General features: G+C 42.8%; 1 long non-coding RNA gene across 3 annotated transcripts in view; it reads right to left on the bottom strand.

Annotated features, from left to right (window-relative positions):
• Positions 1-20,424, bottom strand: part of LOC110740468 — a 157,038-nt gene extending 136,614 nt beyond the window's left edge. For 2 of the 3 annotated variants that reach the window (XR_002515047.2, XR_004179134.1), the window contains exon 1: positions 17,712-20,424. This is a non-coding gene — a long non-coding RNA (uncharacterized LOC110740468). The remainder of the gene's footprint in view (positions 1-17,711) is intronic. The other variant, XR_002515048.2, reaches the window with a different exon arrangement.
• Between the last annotated feature and the right edge of the window lie 7,367 nt (positions 20,425-27,791).

The raw sequence follows: 27,791 nt of genomic DNA, 5'->3' as shown, positions 1-27,791 counted from the left end.
TAGTCTTGCTAGTGGTCTGTCAATTTTGTTGATCTTTTCAAAAAACACAGAGCCAAATCATGAATGAACTTCCATTCACAATTGCTTCAAAGAGAATCAAATACCTAGGAATCCAACTTACAAGGGATGTAAAGGACCTCTTCAAGGAGAACTACAAACCACTGCTCAGTGAAATAAAAGAGGACACAAACAAATGGAAGAACATACCATGCTCATGGATAGGAAGAATCAATATCGTGAAAATGGCCATACTGCCCAAGGTAATTTATAGATTCAATGCCATCCCCATCAAGCTACCAATGAGTTTCTTCACAGAATTGGAAAAAACTGCTTTAAAGTTCATATGGAACCAAAAAAGAGCCCGCATCTCCAAGACAATCCTAAGTCAAAAGAACAAAGCTGGAGGCATCACGCTACCTGACTTCAAACTATACTACAAGGCTACAGTAACCAAAACAGCATGGTACTGGTACCAAAACAGAGATATAGACCAATGGAACAGAACAGAGTCCTCAGAAATAATACCACACATCTACAGCCATCTGATCTTTGACAAACCTGAGAAAAACAAGAAATGGGGAAAGGATTCCCTATTTAATAAATGGTGCTGGGAAAATTGGCTAGCCATAAGTAGAAAGCTGAAACTGGATCCTTTCCTTACTCCTTATACGAAAATTAATTCAAGATGGATTAGAGACTTAAATGTTAGACCTAATACCATAAAAATCCTAGAGGAAAACCTAGGTAGTACCATTCAGGACATAGGCATGGGCAAAGACTTCATGTCTAAAACACCAAAAGCAACGGCAGCAAAAGCTAAAATTGACAAATGGGATCTAATTAAACTAAAGAGCTTCTGCACAGCAAAAGAAACTACCATCAGAGTGAACAGGCAACCTACAGAATGGGAGAACATTTTTGCAATCTACTCATCTGACAAAGGGCTAATATCCAGAACCTACAAAGAACTCCAACAAATTTACAAGAAAAAAACAAACAACCCCATCAAAAAGTGGGCAAAGGATATGAACAGACATTTCTCAAAAGAGGACATTCATACAGCCAACAGACATATGAAAAAATGCTCATCATCACTGGCCATCAGAGAAATGCAAATCAAAACCACAATGAGATACCATCTCACACCAGTTAGAATGGCGATCATTAAAAAGTCAGGAAACAACAGGTGCTGGAGAGGATGTGGAGAAATAGGAACACTTCTACACTGTTGGTGGGATTGTAAACTAGTTCAACCATTATGGAAAACAGTATGGCGATTCCTCAAGGATCTAGAACTAGATGTACCATATGACCCAGCCATCCCATTACTGGGTATATACCCAAAGGATTATAAATTATGCTGCTCTAAAGACATATGCACACGTATGTTTATTGCAGCACTATTCACAATAGCAAAGACTTGGAATCAACCCAAATGTCCATCAGTGACAGATTGGATTAAGAAAATGTGGCACATATACACCATGGAATACTATGCAGCCATAAAAAAGGATGAGTTTGTGTCCTTTGTAGGGACATGGATGCAGCTGGAAACCATCATTCTTAGCAAACTATCACAAGAACAGAAAACCAAACACCGCATGTTCTCACTCATAGGTGGGAACTGAACAACGAGATCACTTGGACTCAGGAAGGGGAACATCACACACCGGGGCCTATCATGGGGAGGGGGGAGGGGGGAGGGATTGCATTGGGAGTTATACCTGATGTAAATGACGAGTTGATGGGTGCAGCAGACCAACATGGCACAAGTATACATATGTAACAAACCTGCACGTTATGCACATGTACCCTACAACTTAAAGTATAATAATAATAAATAAATTTAAAAAAAAAAAAAAAAAAAAAGAAAGAAAGGTTACAGAATACAAATACACCAAACTCAAGTGTACTTCCAGTATATAAGCAATAACAATGGGAAAACATTTTAATCTATATACATATATATTTATAGTTGCATCCCAAAACATGAAATACCTAGAATAACAAAAGATCTGTAAGACCTCCTCACTGAAAACTATAATACAGTCACTTATCTCTTAACAAGGAGGATACCTACTGAGAAATGGGTCATTATATGATTTTGTCCTTACAGAAACATCATAGACTACACTTACACAAACCCAGATGGTTCCGCTTACAACACACCTAGGCTATAGGATCAAGTTTTATTGCTTCTGGGCTACAAGCACGTAACTATACTGAATGCTATAGGTGATTGTAACAAAATGGTGAGTATGTGTATCTGAACGTATCTCAACACAGAAAAGCAACAGTAAAATATGGTACTATATTCTTGTGAGATCACCATTGACTATGTGCTTCCTCATGGACTGAAACATTGTATGCAACACAACTGTACATTGTATTGTAATAATAAAAATTAATTATAAAAACTAAACAAATGCTCACAGGCTGATCAACTAATATTGTTAAGATGTCTATTCTCCTCAAGTTGATTCATAGATTAAACACAATCCCAGTGAAAATCATATCAGGATTTTTGCATCAATTGAAAAGCGAATGTTATAATTTACATGGAAATTCAAAGGATTTAAAATAGAATAATCTTAAAAAAACAAAGTTGCAGGACTTATAATTTCTGCTTTAAGAGTTACATAAAGTTATAGTAATTCGGATGAGTTGATATTGGCACAAAAATAGAATATACATCCATCAGTGGAAAGAATGAAAGATTCAGAAAGAAACCCACACATTGATTTTTGAGAAAGGCATCAAGTCAACTCAATGGAGAAAAGAAAGTGCTTTAAGCAAATACTGCTGAAACAAGTGGACAGCTGTATCCAGGGGAAAATAAACGCTTGACCCCCACCTTGCTCCACTTCAAAATAATAATAACAAAACATGTAACAGACTGAAATGTAAAAGAAGGTTAAATGGGATTCATCAAAAAAAAATGTGCTATTTAAAAGACCCCATTTGGCAAATGAACACACAACCACAGAGAAGAAAAAAATATCCATAACACATTTGTCTAACAAAAGATTCAAATCCAGAATGTTTAAATGACTCCAAAAAATCAATAATAAAAAGACAAGCACTCCAATTAAAAGAGTGGGAAAAAGACTTTAACAGGCACTTCACAAAAGAAGACATAAAATGGCTAGCAAGCACATGAAAAGGCACTTAACCCCATTAGTCATTAGGAAAAACTAGATTAAAGCAAGATATGATTTCACATTCACCAGTAAGACCAAAGTGAAAGTGACTTGCCCTATGTTTGCAAGGACATAGAGTGACAGAAACTCTCATATGTTGCTGGCAGGAGGGTAGAATAGCACCTTGGAGAACTTTTTGGCAGTTTCCTATAAAGTTAAATATACAACTCCTCTATAACTCAGCAAGTCTACCCTCTTGAGATTCACCGAAGAGAGATGAAAATCTGTGTCCACAAAAAGACTTGTACAAGAGTGTTCATAACAGCCTTATTTATAATAGCTCATAACTGGAAACAACATAAATGTCCATCAACAGATGAGTAGATAAACAAATTGAAGTATATTCATAAAATGCTTCTTGGCAATAAAAAGGCAAGGACTACTGCTAATACACAATACCTTGATTGAGTCACAAAAATAGTCGGCTCCCAAAGTAGGCATTCTGTGTGCTTTCATGTATATGAGATCGAAGAACACAGCTAAACTCATCTACAGTGACAGAATCAGAAGGTGCTTGCCTTTCTAGACTAAGGGTATCAACTTGAAAGGAGACTAGGGAACTTCTTGGTTGGGGGGTTCATGGCAAAAGTATTCTACATCATGCCTTGGGTGGACGACTACAGGAGCACACACCATTGACAAAACTCATTGAAATCAATACTTAAGACTGTAAGACCTGTGCACATTATTGTTCATAAAGTAATCCTTTATTATAAAAATACTTTAAAATAATATCTAATCTCTAGATGCTGAATGGATAAAATTTAACAGAGAGTTTGCAGAACTGATGGCAGGTGAGTTAGGAGACTACTGCCATGATCCAAACCATTCAACAATGTAAGCTCTCAAAGAAATTCCATTTCTATCCATCCTAGCCTTTTGGGATGAGCTCAACCTTCTTCACTGGAAGCAAAGAAATGGAAGTCAATCCTTGCTAGAAAAGCCACCCTTCAAAGAATGAGAATGAGATCGCCCTTCTCCCAGTTTCTTCCTGCAAAATGATGCTGAAAGCATAGGCCATGCAGTGTTCCACTTTCTCGCATTGTGATGTTTTGGGGTTCACCTTATGTGTGATCACTAGAATGCACTCATTCTGAAATCCTCTCTTCATAACTTTTTCATTTTTCAATGTCTTTCTTAAATCTGACAATTTAATATTCTCTTCTATGAATTCAACGTATTTCCGACTGTCATTTCAAAAGGGGAGGGGAGTGATAGTGAGTTCTCTGTCTCTGGGATGATTCAAGTAGAGTGTGGACAATGAAGTGTCTAGGGAAATGAGAAATGGTGAGGGTGAAGCTCTTAATGGAGGATGGGGGATAGGCTAATCACCTGGGTCCCTTCCAACTTTAAAATCTCTACTTTTTGGTCAAAGTCTTGATAAATGTTAATACAGTGTAAGAAATACAAAAAAAAAATCAGTTAATTTATACTTAATTTAATTAGCTAAATTTAATTGTACCCTATATGTATTCTGTTGGACCAGAGGATAGAATTTTATGCATATCTATTCTGGCAAGAAACTCTAAAATTCTCTTTGATCCTCTGCTAATTTTGCCGCTACAACAATTAGCCGTTGCTCAGCTGCTCTACCTTTCAGGCACAACCTGATGTTGATTTTAATTACTTACCCTAAGACCAAGGCAAAATGAAACACCCACTGAGTCCTATTCCAATTTCAGTTCATTTAATGCAAAATCTACCACTTGCAGACTTGGACTTTGCTCTCTGAATTAAGCATCACACATTGTGAGGCATTTAAATATTAGTTTCCTCTTTTCTTCAGTTCTCCACTCATGACCTTTCACAGTTATGGTTATTAATTAGCCCAGCAGTCACTGCCTTCTATTGTTGTGGCTCCTCTCTGTAAGCCTCCCTAGTGGTCCTCCTAGGGGAACCACACACGTCCAGCGCGGGGTTCCAAGCACAGTTAAGTCCAGCTGAACCGCGTTTCCATCCTCAAAGCAGAGGTCTGGAGCTTTTGGTTCTATGGTGTCAAGGCATCACTGTGGGTAGTTCATGCTTTACATCTTCCACCTTAGGTCCCCTCTCTAACACCAGTTAAAGGAGTTTTGTTTTAATCTCAGGTGATTTGGGTAAGTGTAGATATGAGAAGCAGGAGCCAGACTTTATTTTACTTTTTCTTTTACCCACAGCCAGATCTAATGACCACAGATGATGGTCTTGACTGGAGTTCAATACTAATCTGGCTGAATGGATTTCTCGAGTTTACTTCATTTTTTTAATTCAAGCTCTAGCTTAAAAAAGAAAAAGTTTAAATGGCTCAATGCAATCAAGTTGCTGCATCATTCAATCCCTGTCAACAAACTGGACCTGTTTATACTTTGCTTTCCCTCCCGCTGGTCACCTGCAGGTTATGTCAAGCAGTAACCAAGGATCAAATTTATTTCCAAATGACGGCTAACAGGGAATAGGCAGACAGAGTTTTCAGATATCTATGTATTTTGATAGTCTGCAAAGTTGCCTGAAGAAAAAGAAATACAATTCTTTATTTTTTAAAGCAAAGAGAACAGGGAACAACACACATTGATGCTCTCATAAGCAGCTTTTGCCCTAGTTTAGAAATCCACATTTCCTCCTACTTCAAGTTGGGAGGATCGCTTTGGTGCCAATTATCAGATAATTGGAATCCCCAAAGATCCTATTTGGGAGTCATGTGGGCCTTACGTTATTGTTATTCTGGAAAGGCAAGCTGAGGGAAGAAAACGTACGCTTTCACTATTCACGAAGACAAGTCATGTATCTAAGGCATGCGTTGTGTGTGTGCACACACCGCATACTAAACGTTCAGGGAACATGTTTGATCTCCACATGATGGGGCATATTATCCTGTCGAGCCAGATAGAAAGGAGCTCCTGATAACGGAGAAGAAAGGAACTATATGCAACACATGGTCATGGGCATAGAAATTGGGGCTGTCCTGGAGGTCACACACACAGCTTCTGTTTCCAGTCTGCAAGCGAACTGGCTGAGCAAACCCAAGCAGTCTCAGCTCCCAAATACAGGAGGCCATCCTATTCAGAGCATCTTCCCTTGGAATTGGCCACCATGCTAAGAGAAAGAACCATCTACTTCAGAACTGCTCTTGAGGTTCTGAACTTTGGGGCAACCCAAGCTTTTCCTTTCCCCTGGGTTATGGCACCTACCAGCCATTCTATAAATATTTAAGTGCAAATGATATATCCAGCCTAAGGCAAATTTGTGACTGAGGTCATCATTCCCCAGACCCCTTTGCCAGCAGCTGCCCACTGTGGGGGCTGCCTTTGGAGGCTGCAGTCTAGTCTTGTTAGCAGGGGTGGATCTGTACAAGTCTGCAGCAACTCAGTTCTTGCCTCGCAGAAGAAAGAATACAGCCAGGGGCAGAAGGCAGGGAGTAAAAGTTTACTAAACAGTTTAGAGCAGGAATGAAAGGGAGTACTGTTGGAAAGGGCCAAGCAGGCAACTTGAGAGATCCAAGTGCTCTGTCTGACCCTCAACTTGGGTGGGGTCTTGGATGACACGACGCCAGGGTCCACATTTCTTCTCCCCTGATTCTTTCCTTAGAGCAGGCTGCTTTCATGCACAGTGGCCTGCCAGCACTTGGGAGAGGAGCATGCGCAGTGTGTTTGCTGAAATGGTGTGCAAGCTCATTTGAGGCACTCTTCCCTTTCCAGGTAAGCATTTCTAGAGGAAGATCATATACCAGTTAAACTTCATTTTGCTTCTTAGTGCACATACTTGGGCCCACTCGTCCAGCTCCTGAGATCCTAGCAGGAAGCTGATCACCAGCTTCAGATGTTTCCTATCTACTGGAAGAGAGTCTGTCCCTAGTGCCAGGTGAGGCCAATTAGAGACAGCTTAACAACCTGGCTAGCACCTAATGGTCACGTGACATCCCTGGGGCAGGGGGCTCTCTTCCGCCCTGCTCATGTCTGCCTAAATACCAACTCTAACAGTCTGATGTCCCAAACATCTTATTATGAAAGGACCGCTCCTGCTCCCTCTCTGTGGGTTTTTGAACTTCCCACTCCATCATGAGTGTCCTCACTCTCCACACCACAGCCCCTGCATCTCTGAGACCTTCCATGCTTACTCTTCATGCTGCCCCTGGCCTCACTCTCCACCCTGCGGCCCCTGCATCTCTGCGACATTCCATGCTTATTTTTTTTGTTCCCCCGGCCTCATTCTCCAACCCATGGCCTTTGTGTCTTTGCGACTTTCCACACTTTCTCTTCCTGCTCCTGCCTGGCCTGTTTTCTTCCACACTGCTGTCCCTTTCCTCTTTGCCTGCTTCTCCCTCTCTCTGTCTCTCATTCTTTATTATTTATGAAATAGATCCTCAGAGTGCTCTCTTCACAAAGAAAACTGAAGAGGGAGGTTTCTCTCTGCTTTGAATGTCTGGCTTTCTCCTCCCAAAATAGGACATAACTCTCTGGATGCCTCAGTGCTGGCCCACCATTTCATAGCGTTTCTGAGTGGCTATTTTAAGACCACGTGAGTACAAATGTTTTGGATATAGTCCAACCTTATGCAAATACAGGAAGTATTAATTTTAAAGTCATCTAACAGGATTGACATCCTGAAATTATTTTTCTAATAGGTCTTTGTTGCTCACCTATTTTTGCTCTGCAGTGCTGTCCATGGGGTGGGGAAAGGACCATCGAGGTGAATGATGCATGAAAGACTCATTGTCCTGACCTGGCCAAGCCTGACCTTCAGACAGACCATCAGCAAAATTCCAACTGATTGGGACGGTTGCTATAAAGGGAAAACATGGGGTGCCCTGATGAAGAGTATAATGGGGGCTTCTTCACATCAGGTGATGTTAGTCACTCAGGCTGCCATAACATAGTATCACAGACTTGGTGGCTTACACAGAAGAGATGGATTTTCTCATCATTCTAGAGGCTGCAAGTCCAAAATCAGGTGCCAACATGGTCGGGTTCTGGTGAGGCCTCACTTCCTGGGTTGCAAATGGCTACCTTGTCACAATGTCCTCTGTAAACCAAAAATAAAATTCAAAGTCCCCCAACTGACTGAAGGGACTCTCCTCTTGGCCAAGGGGATTTCAAACTAAACCTGAAAAACTGGTTCAGACCATGATGGGAAGTGGGGGGTCAGACATGCCTCCTTATACCCTCCTCCCCCAGAATTCAGGCACCACTGACCAGCTTTAACATTAAAATGTAGATCTTAAGACTGACGGAAGAGAATCCATGTAGCAATAAGATACCAAATTCCAACCTGACTCTAGCAGAGCGTCACAGGACAGACAGCAGGCCCTGAAAGACATCAAAGCATTTTCCCCCAAAGCATATTTCATTGACATATTCTGAAATGGCCGTGCAAAGCTGTCTCTCACGGGGAAAATCTACATTCTGTAGAGAATCCCCTTCCCTTTCCAGGTCTTTTCCTAACCCAGGAGAGATTTAACTAAGAGTCTTGCACCTTTTCGCATCTGATAAAAGATATTTACTATTAATATCTATTTTCTGAGGCCTGCTACCTAGAGGCTTCATCTACATAACAAGAACCTTGGCTTCCACAACCCTCCTTATCTTAGCATTTCTTTCTGCTGACTTCAACTCTTCAGGCAGAGCTTAACCCTGTCAACCAACTGCCATCAGGAAATCTTTAAATCCAACCATGACCTGGGAGCCCCTGCCTCTCCAGGCCAAACCAATGGACACCTTGCATGTATTCATTTCTGTTTTCATCTATAACTTCTATCGTCTTAAAATTTATGAGATCAAGCTATGACCCAATCACCTGGAGCACATGTTCTCTGGACCTCTTGAGACTATGCCTCAGGCCTTGGTCACTCCCTTGTGGCTCCGAATAAATCCTTCAAATATTTTACAGATTTGACTCTTTTTTTTCAAAACCCCACAGAGCCTTCCCTCTGTGCATGTCCCGGGAGGAAAAGAGAGTGCATGAGCTCCACCAATAAGTCTGCAAATTCATAGACCCCTCTTTTATGACCTCATTTAACCTTAATTTCTCTCACATCCGTCCATGTGAAGAGACCACCAAACAGGCTTTGCGTGAGCAACAAGATTGTTTATTTCACCAGGGTGCAGGCGGGCTGAGTCTGAAAAGAGTCAGCGAAGGGGTGGGGCCGTTTTACAGGATTTGGTTAGGTAGAGGAAAATTACAGTCAAAGGGGGTTGTTCTCTGGCAGGCAGGGGCGGGGGTCACAAGGTGCTCAGTGGGGGAGCTTTTGAGCCAGGGTGAGCCAAGAGAAGGAATTTCACAAGGTAACATCATCAGTTAAGGCAGGAACAGGCCGTTTTCACTTATTTGGTGATTCTTCAGTTACTCAAAGCCATCTGGATGTATACATGCAGGTCACAGGGGATATGATGGCTTAGCTTGGGCTCAGAGGCCTGACACTTAATGACCTCCTAAAAGCCCCATCTCCAGATGCAGTAACATTGGGGGATTAGGGCTTCAGCACGTGAGTTGCAGGAATGGTGGAGGGATGGAGAGTAGAGACACAATTCATTCCATAACAGGTGGTCAAGAAAAGACTCTCTAGGATGGTGACACTTACGGTGAGACCTGAAGAATGAGAAGGAACCTGCCATCTGAAACTCTGGGGAAAGCCCACTGCAGAAAAAGGAACAGTAGGTGAACAGATGGAGAAAATGGGGGAGAAATAAGTTGTAGAGAGTAGCATTAAGCATTCTATTTCACATTTGTTAAATTTGGGGCTTGTGTGACATCCAGATGGATCAGTGAAGCAATGGAATAAAAGAATGGAAAATCCAATAGTAATACAAATAATTTATTCCTTGCCAAAGTACAACCATCAAAAGTTTCAAAGATACATGTGCATGGCTTTATGGCTGCCCTGTCTGGATCATTGTCAATCGTTTGGCCAGCATGAAACAAGTGATTTGGGTCTGGGGGAGGAAGGAGAATCAGTTGGCAAGCGTGGAGCCAGGCTAGCTTCAAGTGCACCCCAGAGAGCCAGGTGGAGGAAATCAGCACCAAGACTTTTCCCAGGCGAAGCACTTCATCGGGCTTATCAGAGAAAGTGTGTTTAGGGGTTCCTTAGAGAACACAATTAGTCAAAACAAATTCTTCCTGTCTGGGAAGCCACCAAGTCCTTAAAAAAAAAAATGCTATATGAGAATCCCCAGTGGCCAATTGTGCATCCAAAAAACTGCTGCTGTCACCATCTGAGTAAGTTTCATTAGGTCCAAATGCCTCAAACTGCTTTCTTTTTCTTCCTGAAACCCCCAGGTATTTAATTCCCTGAAATCCACTGTCTTTGACTTCCCACTGCACACAGTTGTTTAGATAAATCCAGTGAAGATCTCTGCCCACAAAGCACATGATTCTGGAGAAAGGAAGAGACGCTTCCCAAACCCCATGAGAGGCCTTACTCTTTTCCTGGGAGAAGTTCAGAAAAGATGCCTCTGTGTTCTTGGTATCAGACGGTGCCTTAAGACATCGAGAGGCACTGGTGATGTTACGTTAAATCTCACATATAAACAGAACGCATCCGATTTTAATTGCTTTATTCCTCTCAACCAAACAAAACATGTATAAGCCTTAGCAGACTGATAAAGGCCTCCAGGCACTGTTTTAACAACTTGCATATAATTTGGAGTTTGCAAGCACTGGTGAGGACAGGGCTGCTCGGGGCAGAGGCTCTGTTACAAATCCTGGAGGTGAGGTTGCCAGGAGGGGAAGGAGGAGTGGAAAAAATTCCTATTACTTTGATCATGTATTTAATCCCAATGTATTGAAAAAATACACTCATTTTGTAATATAATTGTGTCGATGTGTTTTAATACAGCATGTTGTTAAAGTTACTTATACATTCCTGGGAAGATAAAATCTAGGGGCTAGAAGTAAGTCATTTAAATAATATGAAAATATCCGGGGCTCATTTGATGACAGTGTTTCAAATCTTGGACCAAGCAAGAAGTGATTCTCCCAACTTTACTATGATCTTTACCCCTTAATGTTACTCCAACAAGTGGTATTTTGAATTAATTCCATCTCTCATTTATTATCTTGTTACCAGAAAAAGGAGTCCCAATCTAGACCCCAAGGGAGGGTTCTTGGATCTTGTGCAGGAAGGAATTCAAGGTGAGTCACAGAATACAATAAAATGAGTTCGTTTATTGAAAGCTACTCCAGTTACAGAGTAGGGATCCTCAGAAAGCGAGAGAAGGAACATAACATCTTTGTTTTACGTTTTCCTTACATAGCAGTCTTATCTATGCAAAACTAAGCTAAGCTATGACTATGTGCAGACGGGCTGACAGCGTGACAAAATTTATTATTCTGCTGATTTAAAGAAAACTGTCCTTGGCATTTTAGTGCATATGTACATCAAAGCATAATAAGAATGAACTTGAAGGCATATATTATTATGTATATTGGGGCATCTGGACATTTTGTTGTCATTGGAGTTTGTCCTTGCGGGCACTGTAAACTGCTTCCTTAGCCATGGACATCTTATGACAATGGGTTGTGATTGGCAAGGAATGTGCCTTGCTGGTTTTAAGATGGCATTAATTCTAAAATGGTGTCACCTGGGCTCTCCTCGGCTCCTGTTTCCCTAAAAAAATCTCATGCAAGGAAATGGAGAAGTGAACACAACATGTCCTAGGAAAAAAACCATAAGTATCTTGCTCAATTAGAAAATGCTAAAACTTGGGTTTCTCTGAGTATGTAAACTATGTCAAAGAGTTGACGGATGACATACATTGATATATTCATGAAAGGGGGCATTTTTCCTTTACTTATAAGGGAGTTTAGGTTTCAAGTTTATATATAAAGAGCTTGGAAGTCATTACTCCAGTCCTTCCAACAAATAAAAGTTGGACAAACTGAAAATCAATGACCTTTCTTGAACCTATTGGAGAACTGAGTTCACAGTGAAACAGAGTTCATGGGTGGCCACTGTTTAGGACTGGCCTCCTGCACTAGGCCCCTGGCAGACCAGAACAGAGTCAATGTACTAAGGGCTACCTAATGAAACTGAACTTTGAAATTAACCAGTTTTCCTATAAAAGGGGAGATTCTGGTCAACCTGAGTCAGCATAAGAAAGTTTCCTTTGTTTTAGTCCCATAAGGAAAATATCTTCAAAATGACCAGTCAGCATAATAAGAAAGTTTTCTTTGTTTTAGTCCTACAAGGAAAATATCTTCAAAGTGAGCAGTCTGCTTTCTGTTTCTGCTTTCTTCAGCCCATTTCTGCCTATAAAGCCAACCTCCTATGCTCAGCTCATTAGAACACGGACTCTATACAATGACGTGTTGACAAATTGCAAATAAAAGCCCATTAAGACCTCTAAGCTTGTTGTAAGTTTGCCTTTTGATAACAGGGTAAGTCACTACCCAGAAATCGGGAAGCTCTCCATCTCTGGCTGAGTCCAGAAAATCACGGCTGAGCTCTGCCTCCCTGGAGCAGAAGCCGCTGTAGACATAAACTGGTAGGAACACTTAGATGATCAAGTTGACACACTGCTATGAACTGAATGTGTGAGACTGAGGAAGGCAATGTAAGACTGGGCACTGCAGCCTTGGGGAGACCTCACGCTTTTGTGGATTTTATCTCCAGGAGCCCTTCAGGTTCTGATGGCGAAGATCCCAGAAAGAGCTGCTCCCAGCTTTGGCAGGGAAAGGAAGAGCATTCCTTGTGAAATACACCAGAGCCTTCTCCTTTCCCCTGGAAGGTCTACTCTCCAGGGGAAAAACTTCTCAGCCTCATTCCAGCCTGGGGAAGGACATTTTCTACTGCAGCTCCCTCCAGCCTTCCAGTCTCACCTAAGGCTGGGGGAAACACCTGTGAAATCACAGGCCAGACACAGAGCCCCACTGAAAGACTGAGATTTAATATGATGATTATAGGACACTCCCCTTCCCCTGCAATTTACCACCTCATCAACAGGGCTTCAGGATAACAGCAGTAAATTACAGTTGAAAGAGCTCCAGACAGAGGCTCCGAAGAACAGGACTCAAGGTCAAGAGGTGAGGCTTCTGGCACCTACAGCAAATATTGAACACAGCCCAACTCTGAGGCAGATGAACATAAACCCTCACACGAAGGCCTGTTGACCTCAGTTCCTATTGCTCTGAATTATTAGCCAGATAATTTAAAATACTATGGTTAGTATGTTAAGGGTTCCAGTGAAAAACTAGATAACATGCAAGAACAGATAAGTAATATAAGCAGAGTGAAGAAAACACTAGGAAAGAATCAAAAGGAAATACAAAAAATCAAAACACTGCAAAAGAAATGATGAATGCTTTTGATGGGCTCTTCAGTAGCCTAGACAGAGCCAAGGAAAGAACCAGTGAGCTTGAGCATATGGCAACAGAAACTTCCCAAACTGAAATGCAAAGAGAAAAACATATTTAACAAAAAAAAATAGAATCCTCAAGAACTGTGGAACAACATCAAAAGGCTTTACATATGTGTTATTGGAATACCAGAAAAAGAGAGAACAGCACATAAGTGTTCAAAGTAATAATGACTAATAACATTTCAAAATGAATGATACACCCAGAGAACTGATAAATACAAAACAAGCAACAAATAAACAAAAGTCACAAACACACACCCCTAGGTATATTAGGTTCAAACTGCAGAAAACCCAAAGACAAAGAGAAAATCTTGAAACAAGACAAAGGCAGAGGGAGAAACCTCTTACCTAGAGAGAAACAAGGATAAGAATCACAGCAGACTTCTCATCAGAAGCCACACAAGCCATGAGAGAATGGAATGAAACATTTAGTCTTGAAAGAAAAAAAAAAGAAAACCCTTTCTTTATCCAGAAAGATCGTCCTTCAAAAGTAAAGGAGAAACAAAGACTTTCTCAAACAAAAACTGGATGGAATTCACAGCCCATAGACCCGCTCTGAAAAAATTGTTGAAAGTTCTTCAGGGAGAAGGAATAAGGAAGAGGTCAGAAATACAGATCTCCATAAAGAAAGGAAGGGCATCATGAAGGAAACATGAAGATAAAATATAATCTTTGAACTTTTTTATTGATCTTTAAAAGACAATCCTTTAAAATCACAGGAACAATTTATTGAGTTAGTATGGCACATGGAGAAGTGGGGTGAAGGCAACAACATCCCAAGAATTTGAGGGAGGAACTGGGAATGTTCTGTTAGGTGGCATCTGCACTGTCTGTGGGAGGCACAGTGTTATCTGAAGGTGACTCATTGGTAATCGGGGAGAAGGGTCCCCAAGGAGGTAGAGTGGCGTGGTAACCGGGTAGATGCACCAAGCATGGATAACAGTGACTGGAGCCAGAGAGACAGGGGCTCAGCCCCAACCTCACTCACTGTGCCAGCTTCAGTAGGGTCTTCACAGCTTTTGCTCTCAGAAATCTCATCTCAGAAATTAAAGCTATCAATAGTTCCTTTGTAAGTCTCTCCGGAGATTGAGATAAGGCAAGTAAAGCTGTCCACATAACACCTGGCACAGGGAAATTGCCTACATATGGAAACTGTTATTATTTCAATTGACAGCAGTGGTGCCCAAATTGTGGTTTCCCCAGACCAGCAACATCACCTGCAAATGTGTTAGAAATGCAAATTGTCAGCTCTCACCCCAGATCTACTAAAGCAGGAACTCAGTGAGTGGGCCCAGAAATTTGTGTTTTAACAAGTCTTCCAGGTGACCCTGATGCTTGCTAGTGCACAAGAAGCACTGCTTTATAGAATGAAGACATTACTAGTGAGGCCAAATACTGAGTGGCAACTCTGATCAGCTGGCTTCCCTGACATCACGCTCTAACATCATAAGCAGCTCAGACAACAATGTTGTGAAACACACCTATTCTTGATCACATTCTGCCTTCACGATCAGAGGCAGCGCAATGCTTGGCCCATAGTAGGTCGCTAAAAAAAAAATACTCAAGTGAATCGGTAAGTTCAGGACCACAGCTCTCCCCATGTAACCTCAGTACTTGGATAAGGAAGGCAGAGCGTCCAGCAGCTTCCTGCTCCACCTTGCCCTGTGTGCTCTGCTGTCTGATGACAGCCCCATGAACAAGTCAGAGTTTGACTCCCAAACATAGGACTAAGGGGATTGAGATTGGATCCTACAGCCTCTGTTTTCAAATGGGATAAGGCTGAAAGGCCACATGACTCCCTTTGTGTGTGATTCGGGGAGGAAGGAAAACTAGAGCTAAGATCCCCAATTTTTTTGTTGTTCTTTGTTCCACGGTTGTGCTGAACCCCTATTAAGCTCAATAGGAAGGCTGAAGAAGAGACCCAGAGCTAGCACCCAAGCCATGGGGTTTTATTAGGGGCGTACGTGCAGGGAGAGTGTCCAGTGGTGGTGGGCTGAACAGGGAAATCACCTCATGTACAGAAATAGTCCAGTGGTGGCGGGCCAGGCAGGAAGACTGTAGCCTCTTCTGAACAGTATGCCGTGTACACAGCATTTTCACTTAACACCCTCCTGGTAACCTCCACCTGGCAACCTTCATCCAGTCCCAGACTCAGGGCCTCAATCCCCTGAAGGGTCCATGTTCCACAGAACAGGCCAGGGGCTCAGATGTTTATCATAGACATGGAATGAACCTCCTGGTTGGCCACTCCTGGATTCTCTAGCGCGGAACATACATTTAGGCACATCTGCCATACAGGGTCATTCTAAGGGTGTGCTTAAGTTATTACTATCAGTTGCATTTACCCTATATCCCCTCATGAACATTAAATGTTGAGGTTTCTTGATGGAAATTTTTCATCCATTCATAATTTTGGTTTAATCATAGTTTATGATCAAACTCTGTGGGGCCTCTGTGGCATGTACAATGCTGTGCTGGACAAGGCAGGTGACTAAGACACATGTCCCCATCCCCTGCAGAGCCGGAGCCCTGCCCAGGAGAGAGAAAGGGTGTAGACAGCCTCATGACGATGCAGAATAGGGAACCATTGTGTCATAGCAAAGGCCCACGCATGATGTTAGGGGTGTTTAAAGGGCAGAAAAGAAGTCTGTTCCCAGAGTGGAGGATCGGGAAGGCTTCACACAGGAGCTGGACACCAGAGCAGCTTCTGCCAGGGCCTCCCTGGAGACAGTGATCTGGCCGCTCCAGGAGAATGGAATGTCCCACCTGACAGCCATGCAAAGAACTGAATGGTGAAACAGACAGCAGGTCCCCTTTGCCTATTACACTAGCATTAAAATGTAGTGGACACAGCTAGTGCTGGCAACAGTGTGATGAAATTGGCATTCCCATCTATTTCTGGAAACATCTGGCAAACTGCCAACTGGGAAGAAGCTTTTGGAAATCATCAGTCAACACGCGTGAAACGTTATTGTCAATGTTTGTGTCATCGGTCCCAGCAATCAGACATGTGGAAATCTGTCCTAACGGATGTTGTTGTTAGCAGAAGAAAAACAATATTCTCCACTGGGCTCATTTCCCTACAGATGGAAGCAATACTTCCATCTGTAGGGAAATGTAGGAGTCAGAGAATGGCCACCTGAATAAATACTAACTGCTCAGTGTTGAGTAGCCTCTAAAATAATTCTTCTGAAAAAATTCAGCCACCTGCAAATAAAAATCTTAAGATATATTAAATTAAAAATCATGTCTCAGATTTGTCCTCAAATTTTACTGAGGACAATTGCAAATATTTAACAAGTAATAAACCTTGGGCAAAGATACTGGAAGAAATTACAACAAAATAATAGTGCTATCATTAAGATGGTGTGGTTGGTTGTGGTTTTATTATATGTTTTCTCTGCTTTTCAAATGCTCTTAGATGTTCTTACAGATAATAGTTGGAGAATGCAAAATACTAGAGAGAGAGAAATGAGAATGAAAGGTTACCTCCTTCTCATTGAAGTGGTAATAAAAATAGTCACAGGACCTCTCATCGCCAGCAGCACTAACCGTCATGTGAACTTTATTTTCATTCTTTTCTGTTGCTGAAAATTGGTCTCCAAGGGCAGTTAAGTCTCAGGGACATTGCTTGACCTCAGGCTGTAAGGAAGCCCAGCACCAGGCTGGATTTCTGAAGCTAAGCAACAGGTTCTGAGGTAGGTCAGAGACGGTGGTCATAGCCTCGCTTAGAGGACAGCAAACTTGCTAAATAGATGGTGAGAACAAACCACCGATGGTGCACAAGCCTCATCCCAGGCTCGTGGTTAGACCATCCTGCATCAAGGAGGTAGAAGAGCAGAAGGAAAAATCCGCGAATTCATCCAAGTGCAGAAACCAAAGATTAGTGTCCTTGGGCTGACCTGTGCTCATTGTAATACTAAAGAACTGGGTGGAGATTTACGATGCTAATGAGACATGCGATGTGTGTACTAGCAGGCACAACCACAGCACATGTGCCACCAGGAGACAGCCCAGAACATGCGTAAAGGCAACACCCCTTCCCAGTCCTTCAGGAATAATCATGTAAGACTCCCACAAAGGGGGTTTCCCCAGTGTGGGCCCGCACGGCTTCGCCTTTGAGCGGCCACTCTGATCAGAGGGCAGAGCGCACTTTCGCTGTGCAATCAGCTCCCTTGCTTACCTTTACTTTGGACGTGCTCTCAAGTTCTTTTGGGTGGCGAAGTCAAGACCCCGAGCCGGTCCACCAGCAACAGTGTTTTCGGAGCCGCTTAACCACAGGCCCTGAAAGACGCTGAAGTCCTTAAACTGGGGGAGAGCCTGGGAGCATCTGAAACACAAAACGGCTCCCAGCGGATGGGGAGGCAGCACCCTGACCGGAACCCGGAAGAGGTTTGCCCGCGAGCCTAAGTCTCCGCACACAGCCATCCGGGCATCCGGGCCGAGGTGGGGCAGGTGAAACCTCGCGTGGTGTGGGTGTTTCTCCAGCTGTGTTCTGTCGAGCCGCTAAAGGTCTGGCCTGCATTGGAAGGGCTTCCTCGTTTCTATTCAAACAGAGAAGTTCTTATTTTCTGTATTTGTGGTTTTTGCTTTCTCATATAATTTTGGTTGCACAAAGCTAAAAAATATTTGAAAGCCTCCACTTAATTGTATAACTAAATGCAATATTATCTTTTGCTTATTTAATAACTATTTTAATATTTATTTTCTATTTATGTTAATAGCAATAATAAAAATATAACTTGGAGTGAGAGAAAACTTTTCTCTCCGTTAACTATCACTATATCATTTAACTACCACTAGCTATTCCTCACAACAGATTATAAAATGTAAGCACCTGCCACCTCATTAGCCTCTATGCTCCACAATGCCAGGGACTCTTTGCCTTAGTCTCCACTATGTGCTCAGAATACCTCCACTATGTGTTCAAACATACTAGGTTTGAACAAAATGCATTTTGGAGAGTGGATGCTGCCGCCACCTGGTGACAGCATACCCACATTTCATGCCTAGCACTTTGATTACTTAATGAAATTCACAGGGAATGGAATCAGAAAACCTAAGACATGCATCTGTGTGATAACAATCTCACTTTCCTCACAGCTTTTTCTGTTTCCCTACTCTGCACAGGTTGGAGACATCTGAGTTTTCTCTGCCCCCATCACCTGCACCTGCCCTGGTGGCATACACTTGCACCTCCTTTGTGTGGTATTAGGTTGGTGCAAAAGTAATTGCTGTTTTTGCCATTACAACTGCATAAACTGCAATACTTTTGCACCAAACTAATAATAGGGCTTGCCCCTCCACATGATAGAATCTTTGCTTGTCACCTTAGAACTTCTCATACAGAGCACTGCATTCATCAAACCCCAGTCTCAGCCATCCTCAGGGCACATGGAAGGTCATGCCCATAAATCAATGCCTCAGCCAACATCTGGTCTCCCCTTCTGCCACTCCCTGTGTCCCTGCCCTGGCACCAGGCATTTGCAGGTGCATGGGGCAACATCATTTAGTTAGCTTAATCTGGGCAGGGAGGAGCATTAGTAAACATGAGAGATAGCTGTTGGCTCATGGAAAAGATTAGTTTTAAGCTATTTAAGGCAAAGCAATAAAGGATGTGGTTTCCTCCTCTGACATGCTTCCTAATTTGTAGATTCATATGACATCATACTGGATTACAAAGCCATATTACTCTGATTGGTAATATTATGCTATCCTAATTCAGTTTGTATAATTATTTAAATTTAATTTTTAAGACTGCTATCAAATATTAACATTGGGTTCGGTAGAGGCCAGAAAAAAATTGGGAACACGCATCCACACACATCAAGAAGCTTAATTGCTAGAATCATGCAGGGCAATTATTTTAATGAGAACAAAGCCTCATGTCTGGCATATACATATGACTGTGTCCAGCCCAACTCCGTTGAAGTGACAGTCACCAGACTCGAAGCTCCTCAAGGACAGGGGCCATGTCGCTTTCACAGACATGACTCATTGCTGGGGCTCAATCAGGGTTGAGCTGACTTGACTTGAAGCTGAACAAGGACAAAGAAAGGTCAGGCAGTCCTGGAAAAGTCGAAGGTCCGAGAGACAACATTCACTGTTGTCCTCGCTGTTTATTTCTCTGAGGTCCATTAATTAGGAAGCAGGTAGGAGCCATGTCATCACGGCCACTTGGGCCAATCTTCTGCACAAATGGGGAAGGCATCTGCCCCCACAGTGAACTCTAGGCTTATCTGCCTCCCAAATCTCTCTCCAAGCTAACTTCCATGGTTATTCAAATCCCTCTTAAATATTCAGACCTCCGGCCCCTGGACCTCTATGGTCCTTCTGAGAAAGCTGGAGCTGTGATTTCTCTGAGCCTCCATTCTTCATCTGTAAAATGGGGCCATAGAGTCTACTCCACTGGGCTGAGAAGCTACTGGAAACCAGGCTGCCAAGTGCCTGATGCAGCATCTGTCTCCAGCCAGCCTCCGCACAAAGACAGTTTCCTCCTTTTAAAATTATATCTAGACTTGTAATCATTTTTTATTTTTATGGGTACACAGTAGGTGTATATATTTATGGGGAACACGAGCTGTTTCGATACAGGCATGCAATGCACAAAACTCACACCGTGGAAAATGGAGTATCCATCTCCTCAAGCATTTGTCCTTTGTGTTACAAACAATCCAATTATACTCTTAGCTATCTTTAAATGTACAATTAAATTACCGTTGACTCTACTCACTCTGTTGTACTGTCAAACACTAGGTCTTATTCATCCCCAGGTCCGTCCTTCTCACCCCCACAACCCTTCCCAGCCTCTGGTGTCCATCCTTCTCCCCTCTATCTCCATGAGTTCAATTGTTTGAATTTTTCGATTCCACAAATAAATGAGAACATGTGATGTTTGTCTTTCTGTGCTTTGCTTATTTCATTTAAGATGATGACCTCCAATTCCATCCCTGTTGTTGCAAATGACAGGTTCTTATTCTTTTTTATGGCTGAATAGTACTCCGTTATGTAAAGTACCACATTTTGTCCTCTTATTTCTTTTCATCACTGCTGAGAGCCAGTCCTATCTGCTGCTTTTCCAGGGTTTCCTAGGAAGATGCCCACCCTATGTGTTAGACCAGAAGTTTCAGTTAACGTGGTCCATGGACAATCACAGCCCAAGCACCCGCGGCAGGGCCTCAGGTGCCTGCATGTCACCAACGTCTTACCCCAGAAGAGATGCCCACTCTGGCTGGGAAAGTTTAGCCGCCGTCCACGCACACATCTGCCCAACAAATATGGACGGATTGCCTACCGTGTGCAAGTGTTAACCACACACCTGAGAAAGCATCATCAGGTTAAGAGAGACTCTATTTCCACAAGCAGTTTGCAAACTGGGGAAATGCAGCCTTCAGTGTAAAACAAAGCTGGGCCTGGAGAGAACCAAGAGAGTCGTTGTCTTTGATAAAGTTCCCACCCAGCTTCCCACTCTGGCCCACTTATGCAGTTGTGGGATGTAAACTGGTCAGTTTTGATTGGCTGATGCTGTCACAGTCTATTGCTCAGGTCCAGGAGGCAAAATAAGGTTTTCCCACAGCTACTGATTCAGGTGGCACGAACAGGAAAAGACAGCTCTGAATGTCCCTAAGTTACACTGCAAGGGTGTGAGTTTTCCTGGAACAGAGTATGTGTGTGACCTAGAGTCAGCAAATGACTGCTTGGCTCTGTTTGGAAACTCGGCCCAGTTAGATGCTCAGAAGCTGTTTTGGAGAACAGGCTCTTTCAGGGTTCACAAAAGACAAAACAACCTAGCAAAAGGGAGAAAATATTCCTGCAAGATCTACTTTCTAGATTCTCTAAGAAGGTGGTTTAGTCAGGGTTCTCCAGGGAAATGGAACCAATAGGAGATATTATACATACATACATACATACATATATACATATATATACACATATATATACACACACACACACATGGGTGTGGGGAGATTTATTATAAGAAATTGACTCGTGGCCGGGCACGGTGGCTCAAGCCTGTAATCCTAGCACTTTGGGAGGTTGAGGTGGGCGGATTGCCTGAGCTCAGGAGTTCGAGACCAGCCTAGGCAACATGGTGAAACCCCATCTCTACTAAAATACAAAAAATTAGCCAGGTGTGGCAGCATACACCTGTAATCCCAGCTACTCAGCAGGCTGAGGCAGGAGAATCACTTGAACCCAGGAGGCAGAGGTTGCAGTGAGTGGAGATCACGCCACTGCACTCCAGCCTGGGCGGCAGAGCAAGACTCCGTCTCCAAAAAAAAAAAAAGAAATTGACCCGTGCAGTGATGGAGGCTGAGAAGTCCCACAGTCTGCCATCAGCAAGCTGGAGACCCAGGAAAACCCATGGTATAATTGCAGTTCAAAGCCATGAGACGCAGGACGCAGGGGAGCTGAGATGTAAATGCTATTGTGATAGCAGAAGACGAGATGTCCCACCTCAAGAAGAGAGGCAGGAAAAAGGGCGAATTCCTCCTTTCTCTACCTTTTGTTCTATTCAGGCCCTCAACAAATTGGGTAATGCCCATCCCCATGGGGCAGGTCAATCTACTCTGCTGAGTCCAGCGACTCAACTACTAATCTCTTTGGGAAGGCTCCTCACAAACCCACCCAGAAGCAACGTTTAACCTGGGCACCCAGAGGTGCAGTCAAGGTGACACCTAAGGCCAACCACCACAGAGGGTGAAACCACCAAGCACTCCAGGAGTTTGGTGTAAGGGTGAACCCCAACCAAGCCAGGGGTCTTGTGTATTAAAAGGAGGAGGCCAGACTCTGACCCCAAAATGTCTGATTCAAAGATCTGAGATGGGCTCCAGAACATTCTATGTGCTCACAAGCACCTCTGCTATTTCTGACTCTGTTGCTCTAAGAACCAGCACAAGGCTGTGAGCTCTTTATGAGCTGAAACCAGGCTCTAGCTCTGTCCCTGAAGGGACAAAGCACAGTATGTGGACGTAGCAGGTGTTCAGCGTCTCATCTGTGAGACGAAGCGAAGGCATCGTGAAGGAGTCTGGAAGGACGGAACAACTTTGCTAAGGGGAGTGAGAGTGAGGTCAGGAGTAGACGAGAAACAGGAAATGGGAGTTCCTTTGAGAGTTGTGAGAACTAAATTCCTGCTGGGAAGAGATGGAGAGGATTCGGAGAAGTGGCTTGCTCTGGTGTGAAGGATCCTTCCAAGGAGGTTAGGATTATAATGATCTCATTACTAAATTGGAACTTGCCCGCCAACAGACCCCACTCATCTCAGACGGAGAAGGAGCTCCACAGCAAGCAGTTGTGATTGCACATTAAATATTTAACAGATCGCCTCTTGAGCAATCATTTGTGGTCATTATCTGGCTCTGTCTACCACCACATCACAAAAACGCTCACATGAAAAGAAACGTGGGTCCAGGAGGTGGTTTTTCAGTTCAATGCACAGATCACTGATGGCCAAACTCCACACAAAGGTGGATCTCCCCCCGCCACAGCGTCTTCTGCAGTCTTGAGTCTCCAGCCTGAACTACCCAATGAGACCAGGCCCAGAGGACACCCAAAGCCTGGGGAGCCCAGGAACAGAGGTGTCCCACATTTGCCTCTAAAGGGCCCTCGCTGCCCATACCACCCTCCCCATGTGCGGGTGCTGGCTTCTCACTGCTGTCAATATCGGCATTGTCCTGGCCCCTACCTCTGCCAACAGGCACACTGACCTTGGCCCTTCCTGCCTTCCTCACACTTTCCATTCTGCCCACCTGATCCAGGTACAGGTGCTTCCTACCTGGAGGAGGGGAGGAGCCTCACTTGCTCGCTGTGCCCGTCACATGCCTTGCTGACAGTTTGCCTTCAGCCACCCAGGAGCTTCCATTTAGGTCTTAGAGCCTCCAGTGACGCTGCACTCAGGGCCTCACTTTCCATCACAGGAAATTCATCTTTAGGCTTTGTATTGTCTTTGGCTATGTTTGTGTAAAGTTCTATTTGAATGCAAAACTCTGAGGCCCGTGTTTGAAATCTACTGAGATAAAATGCCAACTCCCTAGCCTGGCATTCAGAGCCTCTCACTGACTCACCCCTGCACACACCTCTGCATGAATCTGCGTCTCAGGTCCACCTGGTCACTCACTGTCACCAACACAGCTTTGCTTTCATTCTACTATGCTTCACTCACATTACCTAGTTCGCTCGGCCCAACTGACCCTTTTAAAGGATGTAGCAAACCAGGTCACCTCTCCTGTTAAATCTCTCCAATGTCTGCCCTCACTCGCAAAGTGGCCAAGGTTCCCATCACCAGTAACGGCGTGTTGACAGCAGGAGCCTGGATATGATCACGGGCCTGCCACCTCTGTAGGCCTCTCCCTGAACACTCGTCACCCCAGTCCAACCATGAGAAAGACATCAGTCAAACTCAAACTGAAGGACACCTGGCCAGGATGCCTAGAAACCATCAAGGTCATCAAAAATGAGGAAAGTCTGAGACACCATCACAGCCCAGGGGCGTCTAGAGACGCGATGACTAAGTGTGAGGCGGTGCCCTAGACAGGGTCTTGAAACAGAAAAAAAGACGTTAATGAAAATGAGTAAAACCAGAATAAGGCTTAGGGGTTCATTAGTAGCTACATACCTACGTTAGCTTCTTAACTGTGACAAACACACCATATAAATGTAAGAAGTTGATAGTAGGGGAAACAGGGTAAGGGGTATGTAGGAAGTCTGTGCTATATATGCAATTTTTCTGTCAATCCAAAAACCATTCTAAAATTAAAATATTTTTTAAGCTCTCCAACAGCTTCCCGTATCACCCAGAATAAAGTCCAGCTCCTTGCTGGAGTTGCCCAGACTCCACAAGGCCAAGTGCAGCCTACATCCGTCACCCCAGCACCTTGGCCACACCCGGCCTCTCCCTGTCCAGGCCCTGAAGTTGTTTCTTCCTCGCAGCTCTTGCATTTTCTCTTTGCTTTCCCCAGAATGTGCCCCTCCGAGGTCATCCCATGTCTGGTGGTGACTCAGGAGGCCAACTTGGTTTGAACGTTTCCTCTCTGGAAAGTCCTTTCCTGCGGTGGCCCCACAGGACTGCCATCTGTCTCATGCCCCGGGTAGTTTATTCCCATACCTCTCTCTGTGGCTGGCCTCTTTATTTCCCCACTGGATGCCAAGACCATGGCTTCCCTATTCACAGCTGCTTCCTAAGCACAAAGAACCATGCCTGGCACAGAGCAGGCAGCCCGAAGTCCACCCTGAGCAAGTGACATCATTTCTTTTCTTCACTCAACAAACGTTTTGGTGAGCCTGGTATTGAGCTCCACACAAGGACCCACTAGTGAAAGAGGCAGGTGTGTTCTCTGCCCTCAAAGAGCTCTGGGCCCATCCTTTTCTCTTGGCCTAACTAAATGTCCAGCTCCTAGGAATGGACATCAACCCTACCTCTTCATTTGTGCCCCCTGAATACACCTGCCTGAAACTGGGACCGACTCAGCTAGATGTTGGCAGCAAGGCTCATTCTGAAGTCAGAATTAGGTTGTCTTTCTTTATCGTATTTAATAAATGTTGCTGTTTTTATTCAATTTTTCCTTGTAGTAAACTTATTACAAATTAGAAAATATAGACGATAACAAAACAAAAATTCCTCATGCACAATAACTCAAGAGACATTAATATTTTTATGTATGCAAGTAATTATTACAGAAAATAATTATAAATACTCAAAGGGATACATTTGCAAACTACGTAATTAGCTGAACTCTCCATGCCCACAGTTGCAGTGGGGTCTTTACCCTTTCATATGATGTCCTATTTTCAGCTTATGTATCCCCCCACACACAACCTCTGTATTTTGCAAATAACGATGGATTCTTTCAGATCACTATTCTGAAACAACCTCTCACTTTGGCAAATACAGAACCACAGTACCATTTTTTTTTTTTTTGAGAGTTTCAGGAACATGTATTTCTGCTTGTTTCTTTTTTCTTTCTTTTTTTATTATACTTTAAGCTTTTAATGGCTATTTCCTTCTCAATTGTTTCACTGTACCACGACTCATTTAAGTTGTGTTTGTTTGTTTTGGACATTTTGCTTATTATCATTTTTTCACCATTATAAACAATACTAGTCAGTAACCCTGACGTACATCTTTGCACACTTGTCCAATTATTTTCTTAGGATAAATTCACAGATGTTGAATTGCTAGACTAAGCAGTTTTTTGTTATTGTTATTTTCAGGTTTTTTTTATTATTCATGTTGTCATGTTACCTCTCAAGAAAAGGATATAAATTTATATTTCCACTAGCCATACTGTTATTTTCATACAAACCTCCTTTTAAAGGAATATCCAAGGAAGAAATGCAAATAATAAGGTAATGCTTTAAGGCAGCAGGAGATTTATCACACAACAGTCAACAGCCTTCATATATACAAGTTAATTACTTACTTTTTATTCTTAAAAATATTTCACTTATTTTGTCAAAATGATTTAAACTTAACAGCAAATTTAAAACTCAGGGCAGACCAACCAGGATTTGTCCACCAGCAAGATCAAACTCACGGTTCTGGCGGACACTGGGAGAGAAGGGTGTGAGCCTCCCACGGCCATTCATCCAGCCATCCAGCCATCCAGCCAACAAATAGCTACTGAAACACTGATTTTTTTTGTTTGTTTGTTTATAGCAGAAGTGAGTCATTGGGGCCACTTTAGAGGTTGACTGTTCTTACCACCTATCTCACCATCCTTTTTCTTAAATTAAATTATTTTGAGATAACTGTAAATTCGCATGCAGCTGCAAGAAGTAATGCAAAGATCCTGTGTACACTTTATCCATTTCCTCTGGTGGTAAAATCTTGCAAAACTAAAGGAAATATCACAACCAAGAAAGTGGCGTTGATATAACCCATCCATTTGACTCAGATTCCATGAGTTTTCTTGTGCTCCTGCATGGGTGGTGTGCGTGTGTGTGTGCACGCGTGCGTTTAGTTCTACGCAATTGCATCACGTGTGCACGTTTACGTCTCCACCGTCACAGTCATTGCAGAGAACAGAGCATCCCTGGTGCTATTCCTGTATAACCACACCCACCTCTCACCCTCACCCCGCTCCTTCACATCTGGCAACCTCCAATCTGTTCTTCATGTCTATAAATTTGTCATTTCAACAATGTTATATAAACAGACTCGCGCATACAAAAATACATAACTTTTTGGTATTGACTTTTTTCCCACCCATAATTCCCTGGAAATTCATTCACATTTATGACTATCCACAATTAATTCCTTTCAGTTGTCTAGTCGTATTCCAGGATATGATATATCACAGCTTGCTTCACCATTCACCCGCTAAAAGACAGATGGCTTTTTTCCCAGTTTGGGGTTATTATTGACAAACCTGCTGTAAAGATTCACGGACAGGCTTTTGTGCAAATTTAAGTTTGCATTTCTCTAGGATAAACTCCTAAGAGCACAACTGTTGGGTGTCTGGTGTAGTAATTGCATGTTTAGTTTTATGAGAAACTGCCAGGCTGCTTTCCAGAGTAGCTGTACCATTTCATATTCCCACGGGCAAGGTGTGAGTGATCCAGTTTCTCTGCATCCTCACCAGCATTTGGTGTGGTCCCTATTTCTTTACTTCAGCCATTCTGACAGGTATGGAGTGATTTCTGGCGGTGGTTTTCATCTATATTTTCCTTATGGTTAATGATGGTAAATATCTTTTCATATACTTATTTGCCATCTGTATATTCTCTTCAGCAAATGTCTCTCCATGTATTTTGCCTATTTTCTAATTGGATTGTCTTTTTACTTTTGAGTTTTGAGACGTCCTTAAATATTCTAAGTATAAATCTTTTATTGGATATATAATTATTAAATATTTTCCTAGCCTGTAGCTTCTCTTTTCATCCTCTTCATATGCGTTTTCACAGAATGAAAGTTTTGTATTTTGATGAGCTTCAATGTATCCATTCTTTCCTTTATGGGTTGTGCTTTGGGTGTCATGTCTAAGAATGTTCACCTAGCCCTCAACTCCAAAGATTTTATTTTATGGTTTTTTTTTAAAGAAGTTTTATGGTTTTAGTTTTACATTAGCCCATGATCCATTTTGAGTTAGTTTTTGCATAAGGCGATGAGGTTTAGGTAGAGGTTCTCTTTTTATCTTTATCTTTCTTTTCTTCTTGCCTATGGATGTCCAACTGCTCTCACACCTTTTCTTGAAAGTCTGTTATTTCTCCTACGAGCTGCTTTTGCATCTTTGCCAAAAGTCAGTTGGGCATATTTATGTAGATC

Source organism: Papio anubis, chromosome 16 (assembly GCF_008728515.1).
Source record: "Papio anubis isolate 15944 chromosome 16, Panubis1.0, whole genome shotgun sequence".
In the NCBI taxonomy this organism is placed as follows: Eukaryota; Metazoa; Chordata; class Mammalia; order Primates; family Cercopithecidae; genus Papio; species Papio anubis.
The sequence above is the reverse complement of the archived record's forward strand: the minus strand, read 5'-3'. Positions and strand labels throughout refer to the sequence as shown.